Raw genomic sequence first — 21,366 nt, forward strand, 5'->3', positions numbered from 1 at the left:
TTTGGGCTGGTCAAAGGAGGAGCTTTGAGAAGTAAAAAGGACTTGATAATTGTTTATCAATAATCTGTTTCTCACCCACACCATCATATCACTTCTGAAGACACGGATTAAACCACTGGAGACTTATGGAATACTTATATGCTGACTTTATGGCCTTTTCGGTCATTCTGAGTTCTGGTCACCATTCTCTTGCCTTGCATGGACCTACAGAGCTGCAATATTTTTCTAAAAATCGAATTTGTGTTCTGCAGAAGAAGGTCATACACATCTGGGATGGCATGAGGGTGAGTAAATGATGAGAGAATGACAGAAAGGTCCATGCATCAGTGCAGCTAAACGACAACCATCTCATAATTTCATATTCTAATCAGTCGGGTTCTCTATTCCTTCAGTAACTTCTGCTTTTGCTTCTGCTGACACTCGCACATGCTAAAACCCGACATGGTGCGTGAAACTAGACCCACTGGCAGCAGGATGGAAACTCTGATTGTGGCTTAAAAACAGCCAATAAAAGAAGTAAATAAGGCCGAACTCAAGATGCAAACGCAAGGACTTCCAGCAACACAGCACCTCCTGAGATGATCTGCAGCATTCTCGTAGACGACAGTATACTTGCAAACAGTTTTCAGATGAATGAAACAGAGAAAAAAAAAAGAGTGAAAACTTTTTACATGCGCTTGTGCCACTTACAGGTCGCCCACCTGCGGGTAGATGAGCAAAATTACCCGCACATGAAATACATTTATTACGCCTCCCCATGTTATTCAACGGGACGTGAGACCAACTAAACAATTCAATTACACTTCACATATCTTTTTTCCAAAGATAGTTTCTGTCATTTACTGTCGTTTCTATCACGTTGATGTCATTTCAAGTGTTTGTTTACAAAATAAGTTTGTTTTTAGTTATTTGATGCTATAAAAACGGTGCTGTGACATCATGATTGACAGCTGTGATTGACAGGTTCTCTGAGCGAAGTAGTCACTGAAGCACCAACTGACTTTTTTTCAGGATCTTCGGAGGACTGAGGAGATTGGAGCTTTACATTTAATATCTAAATTTCTATAATTAATTATTTCACACCGTCAAAATTCAAAAGTGCAGGGGCGTGTGCTTGCGATTGATTCAGCGAGAGTGAGGGCGGGGCCTTGATTTCGCGGCTTTACTTCCTGCTCACTACTGCGCAGGTTCTGGTCCTGAATCGCCAACTGCGCAGACTCAAGTCCCAAGATGTCAGCGCCATATCGGGACACTGGCGGCTTCAGTTCTCACCAATGGAAAAGAGCGAAGGGGCGTCGCCATCTTTTTTTACAGTCTATGCTCTCTGCTCATTGTTGGTTATCTTAAAGCCAAAATATCGCCATATAACCAGGGTTTTTCCTGGGTTTTTAAAATGAGGCGGAGGTGGTTCCATACTGATCAAAAAAGTGACGTTAAAAACACACAAACGTTGGCTTTGCATTAATACACTCCTAACGACCTGGCAACTAGTGTTAATTCTGTCAGCTGTTTTTTTATTTAACCATAGTCTTAATCCTATCGTTTTGTTTGACAAAGTCTGGGCATTTTTTATGTAGTTTTAGTCAATGAAAACTGTTGACATTTTAGTAACATTTAGTCATATTGATATTTTAGCCAATGAACACTGTAAACATTTTAGCCATAAGAGTATTATTGATAAGCATTTGTCAATCTTGTCTATCCAAAACCAATATATATATTATTGTTGTTGTAATTTTAGGGTTATTTATCTCCCGGTCATGACTCCCGCTCAGATGATGAAGCGGCTCTGACCGCACCGAGAATGACAGTTTTGGAGTTTGTGCTTATTTACATGACACGCTCCCGAATTATTTGAAGCTTATTTAAGGATGGAATAAAGCTTTATCGCCATGCTGTGATCTGTGCTCCTCTCATCTCACGTGCCATCATTATAGACAGGTCATCTTTTTATTAGCCGTGTAGAAAATGGGCTGTCATGTCCACACATGCACTTATTTATTTAATAAAATCGCAGCATTTTGCCATCATATATTCGCACCGGCTGACATCGCGATTGTGATTGCGATATGATTAATCGAGCAGCACTAATTTGAATTTAAATGTCTGTAAAATATTGAACATACTTGGCGCCAATGGCTGTTTGGATGAAATGATGGTTCCTCAGATTAAAAAATAAAAACAACGTACATAATTATCGAGATATTTATCGAATATCGTCAATAGGCTGAAAAATATCAAGATATAATTTAAGACATTTAGTTTTATTTTTCAGCTCATCCTGCCTTGGTGGTGGAACCGTTTAAAGAGAATCTTGTTGAGCAAGTTAAACCGTGGACATGTTTATTGTTAGATACTTGAATAATAACATATCCGTTCAATGGCACAGACCTTTGAGTTCTAGAGTTTGTAACTCCACGGCAACGGAAGAACACGTGTTGTGTTTGTAAAACAGGACAGCACACTTGGCCAAGCGTTCACATCTGCATTTGGATACTTGCATCGAGCATGTTTCTGGCCTTAGGGATGTACGAGAGCCTCCCAACGTTCCAGAGATTCTTGGAATTCTCTAGTGTGACAGCGCTGCAGGTTTGGAGAGCGACTCGACTGTGTCCCATAATCACAGCTAACCTAAACCAACACTGAACACACACACACACACACACACACACACACACACACACACACACATGCCTGTGCGTCTCATCACAGTCTGCACAAAGACACCATTTACTTGTCAAACTCTGACCTTCCTCCGGGTCATCTGACGACTGTCATTCAGCAGCAGTCAATGATCAACTCTTTAACCCCTCGGTTCATATCTGAATCATTCCAAAGTTTACGACTTTGCCTGTTTCACAAAGTCATGAGAAAATAAAACAATAAGCCACTCTAGGTTGCATGTTACAATGATTCTTGCTTGTATGAAGACGAAAACAGCACTGCTTGTATGGCATTTAAAGAACAACCTTAAAGATTTAGATGGTTAAAAGCTTTGCTTCGCCTTAGTGAAAGTTTGTCTTGTTTTTGTTGGCTGTGTGAGAATCGTTAGTGCAAATCAAGTGATGCCGTCAAGTATTCGTGTTTCGACTAATGCCCAACGGTTTCTTATTTAGTTCATCCAATCAGTAGAGCCATGTAAAATCAACGTGAAAACGTATTTTCTTGCTTGAGATATTGCTCAAATAAAATGTTATAATTGTAGGGGTGTCCCAGACCAAAGTTTTTCCTAGTCGACTAGTAGGCTTTAATTTAAGCCATTAGTCGACTGGTCGCATGTTTATGATATTCATTTAATTAATTATATATATATTGGGGAGCATCAGAATATGGTTTGAGTTCCAGGGCTGTGAATATTATAAGTAACAATGTTCTAAATGGTAAATGGTCTGCACTTACATAGCACTTTTTTTAACCTTAGAGGTTACCAAAGTGCTTTACACTGTGTCCCAATCACCCATTCACACACACACACACACACACACACACACACACACACACACACACACACACACACACACCAATGATGGCAGAGCAAGGTGCTAGCCTGCCATTGGGAGCAACTTGGGGTTCAATGTCTTGCCCAAGGACACGTCGGCACGTGGAGTCGTGTGGGCCAGGAATCAAACCGTCTAAACCGTAAAAATGAGCCTTTAAAATATTAATTTTACAACGCACGCACAAAGCGGAGCCGCAGCGACACCGTCAAAAGCGGTAATGATTCTGAATGTGTCAGAAAAACCAGCAAGAAGACTGTATGAACGGTCTTTCATTTATAGAGAGAAATGTACATTAGGGTTGTGCCGACAGGCGATGATCTCGGTGATCGACGGTGGTCATTGACAATAGCTGATGCCTTTGACCATGTCAAGACCACATTTGGCTCGTTTTCCTATTAATGTATAACATTATTTTTATTATGCTATTATTATTATTATTATTGTTATCAAATTAAAATGACAAATAATTTGCCGGTATACACAAAAAGACATGCTCTTGAAGAAACACACTTTATTATATTACTAAGAACAGATGACAGAAAAGTAATCTATGCACATGTATGACACACGGAGGCGTGCAGTCTTGTGGAACACGTGCATGTAAAAGGTTTTCACTCCATTAGTGGTTCTCGCTCTCAATGCGGCGTTTGGTAAGTTGTGTGTGGGTCGTGGAAAGTAGCATGAGCCTCCACATGCTGTGAGTCTCCGCGTGTCATGTGATAAAATGCGCGGATTGACGGTCTCAGAAACTGAGGCAACTGAGACTCATCCTCCACCACCCGGATTGAGGCGAGTAACCGCGCCAACATGAGGACTTATTAAACAGTGGGAATTGGGCATGCCAAATTGGGGAGCAAATAAAAAAATAAAACTAATTTAAGACGCATGGTTAGGAAACTCTGGGTGCAAGCGTTCAGTGTCCACACACTCAGGTCATGCGTCCAGTAGAATACTTTGGGCTTTAGGGTATGGAGGTTGGGTTTGTTCATTTAAAACTTGTTAAAGTATTAACCTTAAAATCTCATCTGTTATGGGGAAATTTAATTTGCTTTTAGCACCCAATAGTGGACATTTAACCTAAGAACTGACACAATTCATGTAATGAACAACATTGTCATTTCGCAAAAATGCCGCCACCATCACGTAACTTTCATGAGATCAGGCTGCAAGTACTCAATAGCCGGGTTTCCACCGTCGGGCCAAATGAAAGCGTGCTAATGCATGCCAAGGCCAGTTGCATCCCCACTGTCACTTCCGGGGCTTAATTGTGCCTCCTCGGGGCTTATTCAGGGCCAAAGAATGCCAACTGGGGATTGACGCATGGTCAATGTCAAAGGCGGAGTTTAGTGAGACACTCGTGGCGTTTCATACAATTTACACGTGGGATATTCCTACTTGATTCTCAGAATTCCGACCATAAAGGTATTCCATTGCCAGATGGAATTTGACGTATAAACAACCAAAACTGCAACACTCCCATTAGCATAACAGGGGTTTGACTGTTTCCTAGCAACCCAACTGATAAACGGTGCTGCTACGCTAGCATTTGTGCTACAGATGTACAATCATCAAAAGAGTGTTTAATTTACTGTGTTTGGTCCACCAGTCTCTGAAATTGTTTGTTAAACAAGCTATACGATCTTGTAATGTAGGAACTTTGACTCATTGATCGATATCATTTAATAAAAGTGAATGTTTACCACTAACTCATTTGTGTGACATCACGCACCTGCAGCACCATCTAAATAAATTGTGGACACATTACAAATCCGTTAAGATGCACAATGAAGAAAGTGGAGCCCAAAGGTTCGAGATCATGGATGGTGTTCTGGGACATCGTCCTGATGTTAGTGGAGAGACCACTCGGGACATCATGCCAGTTAAAGCCGTTGAGTTGTCAACATTGAATTATCTTGCTAGCTAGCTAACATTTGCATGCAATATAAAGTTGATATTCTAGATAACTAGATAACATGCATGTTTGTTTTGGGTTGTGAAATGGGTTTGCACCAGGGCGGCGTATTGAAGGCGTGTTTTAGGGCAACACTGCGGAGCTTTTGGCCCAATGGTGGTAATCCAGAGCGATTATTGGTCTCGCCGCTTGTGGTCCGAGGCTGTTGACCCCGGCTGACCAGTTTATGGCCCTGGCTCGCACTGGCCCGACAGTAGAAAAGGGGCTAATGTTTATTGGAAAGTCTCAGTTCTGAATGAGATGAGAGTGTTTGTCTAAATTGTGGGGATCAATACTGCTGCCTACCAGAGGTTACACGCCTGTGAGAACAGACATAGATCCAACAAATCCTCTGAGCTGACTGCGCACAAATACGGTGACAGCTCGACATTACCGTGTGTGTGTGTGTGTGTGTGTGTGTGAGACTTTTGAAGGGGACAGGGACACAAATCCCACTCTATTCAAGAGGCAGGCACTCTAGTGGAGTGGACAACATGTCTTGTGTGTGTGTGTGTGTGTTAGTGAATCAGTGAATGCACTAAGGGAAATTTGTCCGTAATTCGTCCCTCGTTGTAACCTATTAGCTCAATCTGCTCCAGAGACACACAATCAACAATCCCCTGCACCTAAAAACTCATCTTGCACTGGTCAAGCTCTGGATTTCAGAAGGCAAATGGATCCACTGGACTTATTGTCAACATCAATAATGAAGACCAATACACTGGGGTTTGACTGGATAGTGAATATAGATATTAACAATTAGCCTAATCATGAGAGTGTTGTCATGGTACCAAAATTTCAGTAGTAAGTACCGATACCAGCGAAATTTCACGGTTCTCACAACATAAATGTTAATTATGGTAACGTGCTTTTGAACACACTCCTTTAGCCCATTTAAAAAGTTACTTTTCAATGTAAGTAATGAACTAAAATAAATAAATGTTTCCTTCGTGTTTCTCAATCAAGTATGCATTGCTTAAGTGCTTTTAAGCTTCTGCGTGGTTCACAGTAGATTAGTGCTCTGCTGTGTCATCTCGGTCAACGTGTCGTCCATGATTCTTAATGTCATTAAGAATCTTACATCTTTTTTATTTTAGTATCAACTTGGTACAAAAGTACTTTTGACAGCAATCCACAAGACTAGTAACATATGAAAAATAAATAAATGATTATTGCATTATTATTATTACTACAACAGTCCTCATGTTAAATCAAATTTTAACCAAATCTAGAACTCGAACAGCTATGATAGTTCAATTCTCTGTCCTCCATCATGCATTCTGTTCATTATGTCCATCTGAAATCCCTCTCTCATCACTTAACGGCTTGATAATGGTGATCTCTGAGATTTCCCAGTGGATGATTGCACGTAAAGCTCTGTGATCGTCCTGCTGAGAGCAGTCGAAGAGATTACGGCTCAACCAATAATGTGAACACTCTCAGGGTGAATCTCACAAAAAATGTCTGGCTCACATTTCACCCCAAACTCAAAGAACAACAGTATCAAACCGTAATTTTGCATTTAAAGAAAATGTAACATATTTTAGCACCACCTGCATTGTGACATTTTTTGTCATGAAAATAAAGCACATTTCTAGGGCTAGCCTGGGTTGCTCTGTGAGTATTGACGCTGACTACCCCCACTGGAGTCATGAGTTCGAATCCAGGGCGTGCTGAGTGACCCGGTTGCTAGGGAGGCTAGAGTCACATGGGGTAACCTCCTCGTGGTGGTGATTAGTGGTTCTCGCTCTCAATGGGGCGTGTGGTGAGTTGTGTGTGGATCGTGGAGAGTAGCATGAGCCTCCACATGCTGTGAGTCTCCGCGGTGTCATGCACAACGAGTCATGTGATAAGATGCACAGATTGACATCTCAGATGCGGAGGCAACTGAGACATGTCCTCCGCCACCCAGATTGAGGAGAGTAAATGTGCCACCATGAGGACCTAGTAAGTAGTGGGAATTGGACATTCCAAATTGGGGAAAAAAGGAGATAATAAAAATAAATAAAAGCAGATTTTTACTGTGGGAGAAAGAGCACTCCTATCAGTTTACAGATATACATAAGTAATGAGACATCCACCCATAATGGCATGAAAATCAAGAGCAGCTTGGCAAGACATGCAGGTAGTCTCTCTATCTATCTCTAGATGTGTCAGGAATCATGCGGGGGTTTCTGTAACTCAGCGATCTTTACAAACAAACACACACTGTCCTAACACACATGTACATGTCTCTCACAATACACGCCCTATCAAATCACTGAACTATGATCTCTTCCTGTAAATGATCTGATACACACAAACAAGCACAAAGGAATCACCTAGAACACTGGATTGTTTCCTTTCACTTCCTGATGCACTTTAAGAGTTAACACTTTGCAAACTGAATTAAAATAACCAACAACAAACCAAACAGGACTGGATGAGTCCTGCTTTATGACTTAACAGGCCAGATTGCATTTACGCAACAACCATTGAACATATTCACGAGTAAACAAGGCAAATTAGATTAAAAACTTCATGCATATCATCTTCACCCACATGCAAAGGGTAAATCAATAGTGTCTGACTTCCTGACTAATTGTTTACATCTAAATTGAACAACTTCTATAAAATGTCAAGCAATATAAATGTCTCCAATAAACCACCTAAAACTGTTTTAGTGCCACGTTGAGTCGCAACTTGATGTCCACGCTGAGGCAAGACATTTACATTTATGCATTTGGCAGACGCTTTATTCCAAAGCGACATACAGTGCATTAAATGTATACATTTGATCAGTTTGTGTGTTCCCTGGGAATTAAACTCATGACCTTGGCATTGCTAGCGCCATCCTCTACCAGTTTAGCTACAGGAATTACTCACCAATAAGTTCCAACTCAAGCAAAAGCAAAAGACAAACAAGCTTATGTTATAGCATTCAGCAATAGTATATCGATTGGCCGATTATAACCTTTCACTGATATATCGGTATTGCCATATATGTTTACCGATATGCACAGACATTTCTGAACATATAATGCAGAAAACAATGCTTTAGAATTGGTGTCATAATGTAGTTTGTCCAGTGGAGCATGCTCCGACTGTTTACAGAGCTGCACTGACGGTGACTCTGCAGACAGGGCGGAGTTAAGCGGTGTCTCCTCAGTAAGTTGCTAACTAGTTTGTGAAATACATACTGGAAAGTTAATAAACAATGACCCCATAATTTTCATTATACCCCTTTTCAATATAACTAATATAATGTTAACCATGTCAAACATGTCACTCGTGTTGTATCCTTTTGCTGTTAACCAACTATAGTTTGTCAGAGCATCTTTTTGCAGCTCGGCAGACAATGATGCGGTGGTGGATTGTGTCTTGAGTGTTGATTTCATGCTATGTCGTTACCTAGTTGGTGTGACGCTATTCTGGAAAGAAAATAAACAACGTCCATCTTTTACTCTCTGTGATAACGAGCTTATAGCTAACTAGCTAATAACCTAGCTACTTTCATTGCATTTATTTACATTTACATTTATGCATTTGGCAGACACTTTTATCCAAAGCGACTTAAGTGCCTTACTCAAGGACACAATGGTGGTGGCAGTGGGGATCGAACCAGCGACCTTCTGATTAACAGTTACGTGCTTTAGCCCACTACGCCACCACCACTCATTGCTTATCAGCTGATTGGAAGCTAATGTATTCACCAAACTGTTTTATTCAGGATTTGCAGTTTGGTACCCCCTTCAACCGAACAATTCCAGTCGTTGCATTTCTAAAATGTAATATAAGTCTGGTTGTTTACAACCTGCCACTTATTGACTGCAAGTATTAATACAGACGGCATTTGACTGATACGGAACATACAGTACTGATGTTTATTTAGCTATTTATTTTATCCCATATCAGTCAGGCTCCATTCAGCAATTATAATAACTGCAGGTTGAAGTCAAACCGATTGAGATGAATAATGTGTTGTCCAAAAACTCCATATTAGACAAGGAAATTCCCTTACAATTAGGGGTGTAAAAAAATGATTGTATGTTGTTTTATTTATGCTGACATCACCATGCAAATCTGTGGATTTGTAAAGCAGAAACAGCAGCAGTTAAACATCCTAAACAAGCTGACATGGAGCATGACATGCACAGCAAGACACTCATAAGTTATGAGTCATAACTATAAAAATGGTGGTAAAGTTGACATGCAAAGTGAAACGGGGAAGAGGGCAAAAAAATTAATCTTGTGCCATATATCATAATCATAAAACTATAGGTCAGTTACCTCTGCTTTTATGAACAGAAAGCAGAACGACAGTGTAGAGTTTAGTTTGACAAAACTCACCAAGTGCAATCAGGCTTCATTAGGGTTAAGTGGTATCAAGACAATCATTACCAATTTTCTACATCAATTCAGAGTTTGATCCTGAGGTTATGATAGCGCATTCACGTGAATCAAGCGAACAGCCAATTGAGCGCGAGACAGAATCTGCGAGAGAGTCGGCGAGATTTACTTCTCCGCTTAAAGCTGCGTTCACACTGCCAGCTACTTTGTCTCTGCATGTCACCAGTGGCTGGCGGTTAGGTTGCTAGCGGTGTTTACAATTAATATTATTATTAAAATATTAGGATCACGTGAGCTCTACCATCTTCTCTCGTATTGACTGTCGCTCCCAAAAGTCCCAGAAAGTTAAACATTTCTCAACGTTGTCGTGTCACTGGACACGCCCACATATGTTCGCCGTCGCTCGTGTTGCCGGAAGTCGCCAGCTCTCATTGAAAATGAATGAGATGAGGTCGTTTTGTCACTGCGTGTCGCAGCTTAAGAGGTTCATGAAACTTATAAGAATTTACACACAGTTATAACACAGCACAAGAGGACGTTAAATATGATCAATCAAATCACATTTACACAATGCAAATATTCACTATGAAATCATGAATACATGAATATAATGCATTCACACAGCTCAGAGGATCGCTAGTTAATGATAAAGAATTTAAATATTTTTTATTGAACTTAAAGTGAAATACTGTAATTTCATGTAGTCGGTACCGATACCAGTGAAATTTCACGGTTCTTAATATCAATTTTGATATCTCAGAATTAAGATATCGAAATTGTGCTATTGAACACACTCATTTAGTCTAAAGCTACATTTCAATATAAATAATAAATGAAAAGATATGTTTCCTTAAAAGTGTTTATAACACTTGTTTGTTATTATTATTATTTTTCAACAGTTCCATATTTTAAAGTTTAAAGGGGTCATGACATGGTTTTTTTTATTGTATTATTATGTTCCCTTAGGTGCAATTATAGTATTAATATATATTTTTTTAAGAAAAACTTTTAAAATCTAGTGATTTATGACCTTTTCCCACCCTGTTTCTCATCCTCTGATTCAAACAGTCTGTTTTGGGGGCGTTTTCCATTTAAGACTTCAGTGTTAACGCCCACTGTTATGATTGGCTAACGTCAGTGCCTATGTATCAATTATTGACGCCCCAGCCAGAACAATATGCAAGTAAACTAAGTAAAAACACTGTGATTATTCATAATGAATGAAATTGCGCTTTAAAAAGTAGTTTAAAGTTTAAAATAGATTACTTACAGTTTGCGTCGTCGTTGTTCCCAGAATAGTCGGCACGGACTTATCTTTGAGCAACAGTTTTCTGGCAAAGCCAGCATCATATTGAGATTTGTTCTCAAAACAGTCATCCTTAAAATGTACAGAACAAACGCTTAAGTTAACACTGCCGTGACTGGGACGTCCTCAAAAAATAAACTGCATCCATTTTTCCCTGACGCCTGGATCTTTCGGCAGCTTATTCAGAGGTTTTGTTTGACCACAGCCAGGAACAGCACATCTGTGTGGCATCGTAATTTTCCTGTGCACAAGTAGTCTCTGTCAGAGCTCGCTGTCCATCGACTGAACACTTGTGAGGCGCACGGCGATACTGAAATGAGCGTAGTTGTCTTGGCGCTTAAAGCGTAGTTATCTTGTGCTGGAGGCGGTCATATGCAAACGCTGGTACGTCACTTCTAACCGACACGCCACTTCTAACCATGAATCCAGAACGAGCTGTATTTTGAGCTTGATTAAATAAATGATTTGTTTAGAATGGGGAGGACGTCTTAAAATATTAAACTTGCAGGACGTTTTAATGATACAAAGACCTCTTATATACCAAAAGATCAAGGCAAATTTGGTTTCTCATGTCATGACCCCTTTAATGTTTCCTTAAACTTTTAAAAATGTTTACAAGTTAAAAAAAATTATGACTTAATCTACATACCATTGCATTTTTTTAACAAAATTTATTCAGTACAAAAGCACTCTTGCATGTGATATATTACTTAATTTGTATTATTATTATTATTATTATTATTATTACTATCATTATTCATTAAACATTATAATTATTATTATAAGTTCTACAGTGAGGATTACGTTTGACTTTACATTACATTTCAGGAATGTCGCTTTTATTATGAATCATGCTTTTATTTTGACGCAAGTTTAACTTCTCCAGATAAACAGATCGCTACATGACCCAGTGTGATTGTTAAAGCACAAACGCTGTGATTTAATTCTATAATTATATAAAAATAACGCCTCAGTGTGGCATAGTGCTCTGCTCTGTCATCTTATACAACACGAATGATTCTCATATTCTGTGGAGTTTCCAGTGTACTCGCTTACATATTCACGCGCTGCACGAAGAAATAGATCGGCTTCTTTCAGCTCGTTGTTGAAAACAATTTTTTTATTGGTGCATTTCTACTTGTGCTGACTGACAGGACGGCAAAGAGTGTGCGTCCAGCGTATGACATCATTGCCATGGTATCCAGATACATTTCAGCAGATTTACAGAAAGAGTAAAATGAAAGTAAATGAGTACATCAAATGTAAGTAGAAAACAATCAGTGAGCCTACCAGCTGAAACTAGGACATAATCACAATGTTTAAAGAATTGTCGGGACACACCTCTTCAAAACGGGACATCTGGTCACCCTACTTAAACGCAATAAAGAAAACAATCCCGCAACGAGAAAACAATCCCTCAAACAACATTTAATGCCATGACCTTATGAATTAAAGACTCGTTGCTCCGATTTAAGACCTTTTTAAGGCCTTATTTTTCGGAAGGGCGAATTAAGACTTTTTTTTACAGCTAAAACCCTCACAGAACATGCCCAATGTGTGAATACAAAAGGTGCAATAGATTTTGATAATAATCTTTTCTGCTAATACCCGTGCAAAGGCCATTTCAAATCAACCTAAAAAGAGAAAGTACACGTGTGTTTTGCCACCAGTATTTCCTCATGACATCATACACACACTAATGTTATCATCAACATCAAAACTTTCTCCAAAATCAAAACCATCAGATATATCGGAGCACAAATAAATCTAGGGTATCTCCCTAGCATGAGTTCAGATGATAAACTAATGGATATGATATAGTGATGGACAGATATGTTTTTTTTGGATGGGCCAATTTGTTGCACTAACTTTTTTTTGCTAATTTTCCTTTCACAACAGTGAAGTGTCATATTCAAACATTTCTTTCGCACTTTCAAAAATCTGAATTGATGCATTGTTTTAAACTAGGTCATAAATATATATTTGAGGTCAAAGAATAATCTCTAATATTCTGGGGGGCACGGGCCCACCCCGGCCCACCCTTAGCTACGCCACTGCATCACACAAGATCAGATTATCACATACACAATCCAAACCGTTGCAGCATCATTAATGTGTAGTTTTATGTTTGAACTGATATAATCTGTAACATTTCAACCAAACAACAAATATAAACTTATCCACAGTGATTTACCACATAATAACTGTATTTAGAAGTGTGTGTGTTACTTGTCAGTTCAGTAACACACACACATTCACATTAACTGACACACACAACACACTTCACTAACACAAGCTGTCAATCTCTCAGTTGATAAATATGCTGACGAAAATTATTTAACGTTCTTAAATAAGTTTCTTCTTACCGTTTCCGTTGATTTCGGTGAGTTTTCCGCGCGTGTGTTGGTGTCGCGGCCTCGCACGATCCGCCCTGCGTTCTTCGCTGAACGCACACAAACGTTACCGCCCCCTGACGCTCTCAGCCAATCGTCGGTCAAGAAAATAAGACGGACAGCATTTTCCTCCACTCACGGCGCGGACGAAATGTCTCCGGGACTCACACAGTCTGTCCGACTGGCTCACTTTTGATGGACACGCAGCACGAGCAATGAGAGAGTTTGATTCCTTATACGGCCAGAGGTGAACCAATGAAAATAAAATTAATTAAAAATAAAATAAAATTAAATTAAATTAAACAGAAATAAAATTAAAACAATAAATCAATAAAATGAGAGTGTTTGATTCTTTATACGGCCAGCAGTGAACAAATGAAAATAAAATACAATGAAATAAAATAAAATAAAATTAGACAATTTGATTCCTTACATAGAGGTGAACAAATGAATAAAAAATAAAATTAAATAAATACAAATTAAATAAAATAATAAATTAAATAAAAAATAAAACAAAAAAATATATTAAAAAAGTATAAATTTAAAATACAAAAATAAAATAAACAAATAAATAGCATAAAATCTATGACATTCACTCAAGTGAAGAAAAAAATATTTGTGGAAAATAAAACATCATAATTTCATGAAACACTAAAGCTAACTTTTGGTCTCAGGAATGTGACACGTTAATTAAAAAAAAAAACAAAAAAAAAAAAATATATATATATACATTGTTACTTAGACTCTGCATAGTAATGTATGCATAATTTAACAGTGAAACCAGGTTATTTCATGAAGGAAAATTAGAAATCACTGCAGAAGTTTAATATCTTCTGCTGGTTGAATATCGCCATCTGGTGATCAGATCATAAACAAACATGCCTGGATAGATTTCACCACTCATAACTGTTAGTTTGAGTTTTCCCTGGTTCAGTTTGACTCTAAATAAGAATATAAAGATAATACATCATTATTTAAACAGCAATACATGGATGAAAAGTGTCAGGATAATAAAAGAAGGTATTATAGACTTGTTATTAAAGCAGTTTAGAGCATTAACCAGCTGTAAATTGCAAACATGTTATGGTGTTTGTTTGTTTGTTTGTTTGTTTAGGGGTCTGTAAAAACATCACTATTAACTTATTTCCTCACAGAAGTGAGCTGGATTCACTAACATTGATTGTAACTCATTTCTGCATTCAATGGTTGAACACATTGTTTACATAATTTCAGAAATGTCCATAACTAGAGAAGACTTTAATTAAGATCTCTTATTTCCATTTGGGCTATACCAGAAACCTCTTCAAAGGTTATAGAGTGGAGGAATGTCCCTGTGAACAGACAAAACAGTGAAACAAAATAAATAAATACATAAATAAAACAAAACAGTAAAAACTGTTCTGTAAACAAATTTCCATAAAATATTGCATATAGACATTTCCATTTCTATTCTTAATATCCTTTATTTAGTCAATATTAACATTTTTGCTATTTGAATTTAGTGTTTTATTTATTTAAGTCAAAATAAACACAGTATATCAAGCAATTACTGTATGCGTTCTTTCAATAAATAGTTCATTTGATTTAATATAGTATGAAAACGTGTGTAATGATGTCAAAAGGTATTTCCCAATTAAATCACACTTAAGTGTGTGACACAAATAATAATACTAATAATGTTAATAATAATAAATAACAACAACAACAATAGAAATAGCAATATTTTATTTTTATTATAATAACATTGTCATAGAAAAAAATAATAATCAGGAGTGGAACATATTTATAAAAAATATGTTTATAAGACGCATAGCAAAAGTATAGACACTTAAGCTGCTTTCAGATCATTTTATTGAAATAAATATATATTTTATATTATAAAGTCATGCGTTAATAATACCAGCACACAATAAAGACCTGGAACAGAGCAAGAATTCACTCTCATCTCATCAGGTCATTAAAACATGTATGATTAAATAATTCATGTAACGGTCATTATCAAAAAACAAAGAGAGAAAACAGTCAAAACTGTTCTGTAAACTAATTTATATTATATATCCCTCATAGAGATTTACATTTCATGTTTATTCATTATGTTGTGAATATAATTTTTTTTAATTTGAATTAAGCGTTTGATGTTTTCTAAAGTATGTTCAAACAAATACAGCGTTTCCAAATACATTATGCACATGTTCTTTAAAAAACATATTTCATTACATTTAATATATTATGAAAATGTGTGTGTGTTTCTTAATGCACTTTTGCACTTATGTCATAATTAAAAGTGTCTGATAATAATAATAATAATAATGTTAGTGAAAAAATTATAATCAAGACTGGACAATATTGATCAAATCAGAAGAAGAAAAAGAAAAAGATAAAGATAAAGACGAAGATGAAGAAGAAGTTGACGAAGAAGATGATGATGAAGAAGCAGAAAAGTAAAAGAAGAAAAAGATGAAGAAGTAAAAGATGATGATGATGATGATGAAAGAAAAAGATGAAGAAGATGAAAAAGAAGAAAAAAAGAAAAGATGAAGAAGAAAAAGAAAAAGAAAGAAAAAGATGAAAAAGAAGAAAAAGAAGAAAAAAGAAAAGATGAAGAAGAAAAAGAAAAAGAAAGAAAAAGATGAAAAAGAAGAAAAGATGAAGAAGAAAAGGAAAAAGAAAGAAAAAAAAGAAAAGATGAAGAAGAAAAAGAAAAAGAAAGAAAAAGATGAAAAAGAAGAAAAAGAAGAAAAAAAGAAAAGATGAAGAAGAAAAAGAAAGAAAAAGATGAAAAAGAAGAAAAATAAGAAAAAAGAAAAGATGAAGAAGAAAAAGAAAGAAAAAGAAAAAGATGAAGAAAAAGAAAGAAAAAGATGAAGAACAAAAATAAGAAAAAAGAAAAGATGAAGAAGAAAAAGAAAGAAAAAGAAAAAGATGAAGAAGAAAAAGAAAGAAAAAGATGAAGAAGAAAAATAAGAAAAAAAGAAAAGATGAAGAAGAAAAAGAAAGAAAAAGATGAAGAAGAAAAAGAAAGAAAAAGAAAAAGATGAAGAAGAAAAAGATGATGATGATGATGATGATGAAAGAAAAAGATGAAGAAGATGAAAAAGAAGAAAAAAAGAAAAGATGAAGAAGAAAAAGAAAAAGAAAGAAAAAGATGAAAAAGAAGAAAAAGAAGAAAAAAAGAAAAGATGAAGAAGAAAAAGAAAAAGAAAGAAAAAGAAAAAGATGAAAAAGAAGAAAAAAAGAAAAGATGAAGAAGAAAAAGAAAAAGAAAGAAAAAGATGAAAAAGAAGAAAAAGAAGAAAAAAAGAAAAGATGAAGAAGAAAAAGAAAAAGAAAGAAAAAAAAGAAAAGATGAAGAAGAAAAAGAAAAAGAAAGAAAAAGATGAAAAAGAAGAAAAAGAAGAAAAAAGAAAAGATGAAGAAGAAAAAGAAAGAAAAAGATGAAAAAGAAGAAAAATAAGAAAAAAGAAAAGATGAAGAAGAAAAAGAAAGAAAAAGAAAAAGATGAAGAAAAAGAAAGAAAAGATGAAGAAGAAAAAAGAAAGAAAAGATGAAGAAGAAAAGAAAGAAAAAGAAAAAGATGAAGAAGAAAAGAAAGAAAAAGATGAAGAAGAAAAATAAGAAAAAAGAAAGAAGATGAAGAAGAAAAAGAAAAGAAAAAGAAAAAAGATGAAGAAGAAAAAGAAAGAAAAAGATGAAGAAGAAAAGAAAGAAAAGATGAAGAAGAAAAGAAAGAAAAGATGAAGAAGAAAAGAAAGAAAAGATGAAGAAGAAAAGAAAGAAAAGATGAAGAAGAAAAAGAAAGAAAAGATGAAGAAGAAAAAAAGAAAGAAAAGAGAAGAAGATGAAGAAAAAAAAGAAAAGATGAAGAAGAAAAAGAAAGAAAAAGATGAAGAAGAAAAAGAAAGAAAAGATGAAGAAGAAAGATGAAGAAGAAAAGAAAGAAAAGATGAAGAAGAAAAGAAAGAAAAGATGAAGAAGAAAAATAAGAAAAAAGAAAAGATGAAGAAGAAAAGAAAGAAAGCAAAAAGATGAAGAAGAAAAAGAAAGAAAAAGATGAAGAAGAAAAATAAGAAAAAAGAAAAGATGAAGAAGAAAAGAAAGAAAAGATGAAGAAGAAAAAGAAAGAAAAGATGAAGAAGAAAAGAAAGAAAAGATGAAGAAAAAAAGAAAAAGAAAGATGAAGAAGAAAATAAAGAAAAAGAAAAAGATGAAGAAGAAAAATAAGAAAAAAAGAAAAGATGAAGAAGAAAAAGAAAGAAAACGAAAAAGATGAAGAAGAAAAAGAAAGAAAAAGATGAAGAAGAAAAAGACGAAGAAAAAATTAAGAAAAAAGAAAAGATGAAAAAGAAAAAAAAATAAGAAAAAAAAGAAAAGATGAAGAAGAAAAAGATAAAGATGAAGAAAAAGAAAAAGAAAAAGAAAAGAAGAAGAAGATAATGATGATGACGATGATGATGATGAAGAAACAGAAAGTATGGAGACTGCAGTTGCTTTCAAATAAGTTTATTGAAATAAATATTTGTACATTACATGAAGTCAGTCACACAATCAAGCGTTCTCGTATATGAAGTTCTCACTAACACATGTGTGATTCCGTCAGTCATGTGACAGTTCATTCATGACATCACTGCTCAGCTGGAAGTACAGTCTACATATTCCAGAATATTCTCAATGCAGCATGCAGATAAATGTGCACAATTAGTCTTCATCATTATATCTACTGTATATATATATATATATATATATTAAATAATATTATTAACAGAGTTATTCAGATGTTTCTTAAAAAAGATCAAGTCAAACATATTTCGTTTTCCTCTACAGTATTTTCTGCATTTCAAAGCATGCAAAGAAAATGCGTTTCTGCATAGTGTCGTCTATAGGGGTGCCAAGAATGTGTCAAAAACCATCCAGTGTAAACAATTGGACAAATACATTAAAACCCAAAAGGTTGAAACATGATGTACACATACAGGACGTCCTGCAGAAAGATTTCACCGCAAAATAAAATGTGTCATTATTAACTCACCCTCATGTGGTTCCAACCCCGTTTGACTTTCTATTCTCCAGGCAACACAAAAGGAGACTGTTCAGGCGGCTCTTTTTCATCATCAGATTTATTGGTAAAGTGGGTTTGTTTCCGGGTCATTATATTTTAAGTTCCCGTGGATTTGGGCTTGTTTGGCCTGTTCTTGTAGGTCACATTTTCTCCGCTTGCTTTGACCCCATCTACCCGTGTACTGTCATACAATATTACAATAATATTACAGTAATGAAAATCAGCATTGTGAGTAATAAGAATTGCACACAAAAAAGAAATATAAATAGAATGTATAATTATATATATAATATATATATATGGAGGCTCCACGTCGCAATATACTGGGCTTAAAGGATCTGCTGCTAATGTCTTGTGCCAGATGCCACAGGACACCTTCAGGGGTCTTATGAAGTCCATGCCTCAATGGGTCAGAGCTGTATATGCATATATATATATATATATATATGTGTGTGTGTGTGTGTGTGTGAACCTGTGGCAGGATTTTGTTTGTAACAAATGTTTTATTATTATTATTATTTAAAATTAAGATTTTCGTAAGAATATTCTTACATGCAATTCATGAAGAACATTCTTAAGAACAATATTAAAAAAGCTTTTTGAAAATACAAAATATTTGTGACTTTTAATTTGTTTTTAATTGTAATTTTATTTAAAAATCGTATTTAGCCAATGGTTACGGAGATCTTCAACCATCAGGATACCATCCGTACTGAACTTACAAATAAAATGCACAATAACTTTGATATAGAGACACTTACATCTGACAACAATTATTATTATTATTATTATTATTATTATCATCATCATCATTTTTAAGAATAATAACAATAGTAATAATAATAACAATAGTAATGATAATAATAATAATAATAATAATGATTATAATAATGATAATAATAATAATAATAATAATGATTATAATAATGATAATAATAATAATAATAGTAATGATAATAATAATAATAATAATAATGATTATAATAATGATAATAATAATAATAATAATAATGATTATAATAATGATAATAATAATAATAATAATAATAATAATAATAATAATGATTATAATAATGATAATAATAATAATAATAATAATAATGATTATAATAATGATAATAATAATAATAATGATTATAATAATGATAATAATAATAATAATAATAATAATAATAATGATTATAATAATGATAATAATAATAATAATAATAATAATAACAAAAGTAATAATAATAATAATGATAATAATAATAGTAATGATAATAATAATAATAGTAATAATAAAGATACTACTACTGATATTAATAATAATGATAATAATAATAATAATAATAATAGTAATAATAAAGATACTACTACTGATATTAATAATAACAAAAGTAATGATAATAATGATAATAATAATAATAATAGTAAAGATACTACTAATAATTATAATAACAAAAGTAATGATAATAATGATAATAATAATAATAATATAATGATGATGATAATAATAATAATATAATGATGATGATAATAATGATAATAATAGTAATAATAATAATGATAATAATAATAACAAAAGTAATGATAATAATGATAATAGTAATAATAAAGATACTACTACTGATATTAATAATAATGATAATAATAATAATAATAGTAATAATAAAGATACTACTACTAATATTAATAATAATGATAATAATAATAATAATAAGGATAATAATAATAGTAATGATAATAATAATAATAGTAATAATAAAGATACTACTACTAATATTAATAATAATATTAATAATAATGATAATAATAATAACAAAAGTAATGATAATAATAATAATAATAATATAGTAAAGATACTACTAATAATAACAAAAGTAATGATAATAATAATAATAATAATAATAATATAATGATGATGATAATAATAATAATATAATGATAATGATAATAATGATAATAGTAATAATAATAATAATGATAATAATAATAACAAAAGTAATGATAATAATGATAATAATAATAATGATAATAATAATAACAAAAGTAATGATAATAATGATAATAATAATAATAATAATAGTAAAGATACTACTACTAATAATAATAATGATAATAATAATTATAGTAAAGATACTACTACTAATAATAATAACAAACGTAATGATAATAATGATAATAATAATAATAATAATAATAATGATGATAATAATAATAATATATTATTAATAAATATGTGCAATCTTCTGCAGTCACCACAGTAGATGGAAATGTTATAATTAAATGTGGTGGTAATTTTGAAAATGCAGCACATAAACACAGATACAAATGTTGGATTCGACCAGGTGAAAGTGACCGTCCTTACATTTACTCTTTTAGATATTTGGGATCAACACCTCTAAATTCAAGCCAAAGGGCATTTCTGCAGAGCCCATGTATGGATGCTTTCTAATAACAGACAGTGAGCTCAAATGATAAAGATTTCATGCTAAAATGTTCCATCGTCAAGAACGCTTTATAATATTATTGTAATCTAATTATATTATAATATGATAAAATATTCATATTAAAAGAGTTTGCTTGTTATTACATGCATAATAGCTTATCATATTGTTTCTTTAACATTTGATGCTTTTTTTCTCCCCACATCGGCCCACACGTCATCCAAAAATAAATAAATAAATAAATAAGAAGAAGAATTAAAATATAGCGTTTCATGGATTCATGAGGTTGCAGTTGTAACCACGGGGTGATGAATTGTGTAAATAAAGTATGTGTGTTAATTACAGGGCCATAACCACTTTAGGCATTGTGGGGGATAGATATTGATTAAAATGGATATTTAC

General features: G+C 33.9%; 2 protein-coding genes across 6 annotated transcripts in view; both read right to left on the reverse strand.

Annotated features, from left to right (window-relative positions):
- Positions 1-13,524, reverse strand: part of LOC127634975 (microtubule-associated protein 4-like) — a 99,313-nt gene extending 85,789 nt beyond the window's left edge. For all 5 annotated transcript variants that reach the window (XM_052114759.1, XM_052114761.1, XM_052114760.1 and 2 more), the window contains exon 1: positions 13,453-13,524. The gene's annotated coding sequence lies outside the window, so the exon portion shown is untranslated. The remainder of the gene's footprint in view (positions 1-13,452) is intronic.
- Positions 13,525-20,769: 7,245 nt separating this feature from the next.
- LOC127634928 (potassium voltage-gated channel subfamily H member 2-like) overlaps positions 20,770-21,366 on the reverse strand; it is a 184,868-nt gene continuing 184,271 nt past the window's right edge. Inside the window, exon 16 of the mRNA XM_052114689.1 lies at positions 20,770-21,366. This exon is cut by the window's right edge and continues 962 nt beyond it. The gene's annotated coding sequence lies outside the window, so the exon portion shown is untranslated.

The sequence above is a fragment of the Xyrauchen texanus genome, chromosome 42, assembly GCF_025860055.1.
Source record: "Xyrauchen texanus isolate HMW12.3.18 chromosome 42, RBS_HiC_50CHRs, whole genome shotgun sequence".
In the NCBI taxonomy this organism is placed as follows: Eukaryota; Metazoa; Chordata; class Actinopteri; order Cypriniformes; family Catostomidae; genus Xyrauchen; species Xyrauchen texanus.